Below are 4,379 nucleotides of genomic sequence, written 5' to 3'. Positions count from 1 at the left end.
GTTTGTGTACTTCAGAGCTCATTAGAGATATATTCATTTTGTCATAAAACTCCTAACACCAACATTCCTAAACTTACTCCCACATACCACTTATATTTATCCCCTTTACATCACTCACTCTTCACCTGATAACTTGAAGCTCCACTCATAAAGGTACACAAGTACTAGAGAATCACACACAATAACACTAGCATCTCCCAAATGTAAATTGTAAATACTCATAGTGATATTTAGGTAATTTTTCAAATATATATATATATATATATATATATATATATATATATATATATATTTAGAGATTAGTGCATTGGAAATCCTAAAACTTGAATGTCCAATTAAGTTCTAAAACTTTCAAAAAGGGCAATTAAGTCTTAAGCTTGTCCCAAAAGTACAATTGAATCCTAAAAATTTTAAAAAGTGTATTCAAATCACAAAACTTGTCAAATTAATCCAATCGAGTCTCTCCGTTGATTGCACTTTTTGAAAAGTTTTAGAATCGAGTCCCTTTGTTGATTGCACTTTTTGAAAAGTTATAGAATCGAGTCATTCCATTGATTGCCATTTTTCAAAGTTTTAGAATTCGATTGTACTTTCGTGGCAAGTTTTAAGATTTGATTGCACTTTTTAATATCATGCGTGACAATACATGTGCTATAAATTTGACAAAGCACATTTAGATATCATCTTAATTCTTGATCATGTGAGTTATAGTGATGTGTGAAGACATGGATACCTCGAGTGCCAAAACTTGGCACGGAAAACACTTAAATGTCAAAAATTAGAAAAATGACATTAAGAGCTAAAGTCGGAACAAAATTGATCAATTAAGTGCCAACGGATAGAAAATCTAGCCAAAATGTTGACGTGGCGATTTTCTGGCGAGGTAAGTGTAAAACGACATCGTCTTGCTATTGACGTAGGTAAATAATTAATAAGAAAAATAATTTTTAGAAAAAGGAAGAAGTTGGAGGCAGCCGAGGGCTCAACCCTCGCCGCTGTCACCTCCCCGCCTCCAACTATTCATCTTCTTCCTTCTACTTCTCTCTTTTTAAAAAAAAATTGATTTTTAAATTTAAGTTAATTAATTTTTATATTAAAATTCAAATATGCGCCAAAACAACGTCATTTTTGTGTTTATTTGTTGAGTCAGCTCTCTAGCGAACCACGTAGGTGAGCAAAATTAATAAAAAAAGTGGGATTCACTAGAAGTGGCACTCAAGTGTCCCATTTTTTTAAAAAAGTGGCACTCAGTATCACTTTCCTAACTTTTGGCACTTAAGTGTCCCATTGTACCAAGTTTTAGCACATATGGTGTTCTTTTGTCGTGATGTATGCATTTTGTTGATTCAAAGCATCAATCGGCTGATATATTCACTAAATCTCCTTTTTGCTCACATATTTAAAAAAAGAAATAAGTATGCAAAGAATAAGCATGAGCAATCTACTCAACAGCCTTCATTGCTATGATATAGAAGAGGAAATCAAGGCTTCATTTGTTTTACAAAGAACGAATGATTTGGAAAACGTTTTCATAAAAATGATCGATTGGATTGCTTACACAAATAAATGAATGAAAAATATTTAGGTATAAGTTATTATCGATATGAAAATATTTTCCATCAACTAATTATTTTAAGCAATACAAGCAATTATATTATAGAAAAATATTTTCCAAATCATTCATTTTCCACAAAATAAATGCAGCCTAAGTTTGCAAGAAATGAGCACAAGCAATTTTTATATCTTTTATTGTTGTGATCGAAGAAATTAACTTGCTCAAATACTTCAATAGAAGGATCGACTCCATAAACTCTATATATTTTATATCTCTGTTTCTCCAAAAAATTCCATAAACCATATATAATTTAATCTTCTATTTCTCCAAAAATGATGTTATTGCAGACTTGCTTAACTTTGGACAATTTATAAAATTAAAAAAAAAAGACTTACCTTTTCCTAATCGTTTTATTTCATTTCACACTAAGAAGCATGTTATTCAAGCGTGGTGCGCTGATCTGAACTTTATATGTCACTCTGTCACAAAGGCAAAAGCTTTAACTTTACTCTGATAAATCTCTTATTGAATTGCTCATTCAATTAATATTCTCAATATTATATCTTGAAAAGGACTTGAACCTCCACACCTCTATGTCTACCATTTCAACATCAAGACAATTTGAAAGTGATTCGTATTCCATGACCATAAAATGGTGCCCTTTTTCTTGTATCATTGAATCCACAAGCACCGTTGGAGGATTAAGAAACCACCCTATTTCGTATATTTGCAATAGTCATGATAGTGTTGTTAAGACTTATTGAACGTGAAAAACTCCCTTTGGCATTCTACTCGTCCTCTTACATAAACCACTACAAGCATTCCTCTACGAACCACTTCTCGGCATAGAATTTGCTATGCCATATCATCTCATAATTAGTAACAACTCATATATGTTATACATTAGTTTCTCAATTCATTAGGCTCTCACGCTCAATTACTTATGCAAAGTTATAGTTAGGGCACTCGTTGATGGGAGAAAATACATTTACCAATAATTTATAAGGAGCACTACCTCCAAAATCAATTGAATCGTGTAATTTTTACTTTTGAAAAGTAAAGTGCATCGCTCAAATCGGAAGGGTGCAAAACGTAGAGGGAAATTATTATACAATGGTACGGTCTCCCTTGGAAGAGAGACGGTACCTTCTCTGCCTTTCATTCTCCCAAGAGAACCTAACAAATAGTTCATCCGATTTCTTTGAGAAATTTGGAATGAAATCTATTTTGTTGGGATTTCCTCTAATCCCTCTAAGCGAGCTTTCTTAAATATGAGTATAATAAATAAATAAATAAATAAAAGTAGGAGAAATGGTAAATTTGAAGAAAACCCACAAAACATCCACAACAGTGCAAAAGTTATGGTTCATAACCACTAATTGAGCTGCCATATTTGTGAGTTAATATTGAGCAGTCATGACCTCAAGCGTCGCAACTCAAAACTCTAGTGATTGTGGCTGCCACAACTAGGGGTGTGCATGATCCGGACGGGTGGTTCCTGACTTAGAACCAGAAACCGCCCACTAAGAACCGGTTCTGAAAAATTGGAACCAGGAACCGCCCGCTAGTTGCATGGATTCACCCGAGAACCGAACCGCCGGTGCAGTGTCTGGTTCCCGGGTGGATCCATAGAACCAGATCCAACCTCCATGCCTTCCCCTTTTCGCCTTCAACCGGTTGCGACCCTCGCTCCGCTTCCGTCTCGGCCACCACCACCATCTTGGCCACCGCCTCCGTCGTCTCCCACTCCTCCCTCGAGACCGACAATGAGGAGGACAACGGGGACGATGAGCTGTTCTTAGACCTAGAGTTCGCCCGTCCCCAAAGATGAGGATGATGGGGAGAAGCCTAAGGAGGGGGAGGAGGAAAAGGAGAGATAGAAGTGGGACGACCCAACAACAAAAAGGACGATAGTGACAATGAATGGGAGGTGACGACGACGTGGAGAGAGAGTTCAAGTTCGAGGGAGGAAAAGAGAATTAACTTACTGTTTCGCCGATTTCGGACTAAGACTTAAAGGGAGATGAGTAGATTCGGAGGTGAATTGGAGAGGAAGAGGGAGCTTGGGGAGATTTTGAACTGAGAGAGATGAGATGGAGTAGGAGAGTAGTGAATTGAGACAAGATGATGATTGGAGTCCTAAATTTTAGATTTGCTAATTTCGAATTTTTTTAATATTAAAAATTAATAAATTAATATAATATAACCGGTCCGGTCCGGGTGGGTGGATCCGCCCATCTAACTAGGAACCGGACCAATACCCATCGGTTCCCATAAATTGAAACTGGGAATTGGACCATTGCCCTTAAGAACTACCAGTTTCGGGCAGTTCCGGTCCAGTTCCGGGCAGTCTGGGCGAGTCCCGATTTTTTTGCACACCCCTAGCTACTACTATGGTTGGCGCAAGCTCTAAGCTTGCGCTTGTGACTATGGCGGCTGCGATTGACCTCCATCTCTCTGTCAATTTTGTTTTCATTTATATTGTTTGATGTGGTGTGTTTTTGGCTAATGATAATTTTCAATGAATCATAACATAACACATGTATTTCAGTCAATCTATGTCATTAATTCTGCAATTCCCGTCAACAAAAATTGACCATTCTGAGAAAAGGTATAATGAAATGACTATATGTTGACATTAAGAGAGAAAGATGATTTTAATTTTTAGACAAAATAAAGGGACAATGGTGATATTATTCCTTGTAAAGAAAAAAAAAAGATATTCATTCCACGTTATATATTGCTTTTCCATCTAAGTTCCATTGTTGAATTAATCAAGGTTAGCAATATAATAATGTATATCTTTAGATTCCAACAAAAGTCC

This window comes from Eucalyptus grandis, chromosome 5 (assembly GCF_016545825.1).
Source record: "Eucalyptus grandis isolate ANBG69807.140 chromosome 5, ASM1654582v1, whole genome shotgun sequence".
Taxonomy (NCBI): Eukaryota; Viridiplantae; Streptophyta; class Magnoliopsida; order Myrtales; family Myrtaceae; genus Eucalyptus; species Eucalyptus grandis.
The sequence above is the reverse complement of the archived record's forward strand: the minus strand, read 5'-3'. Positions refer to the sequence as shown.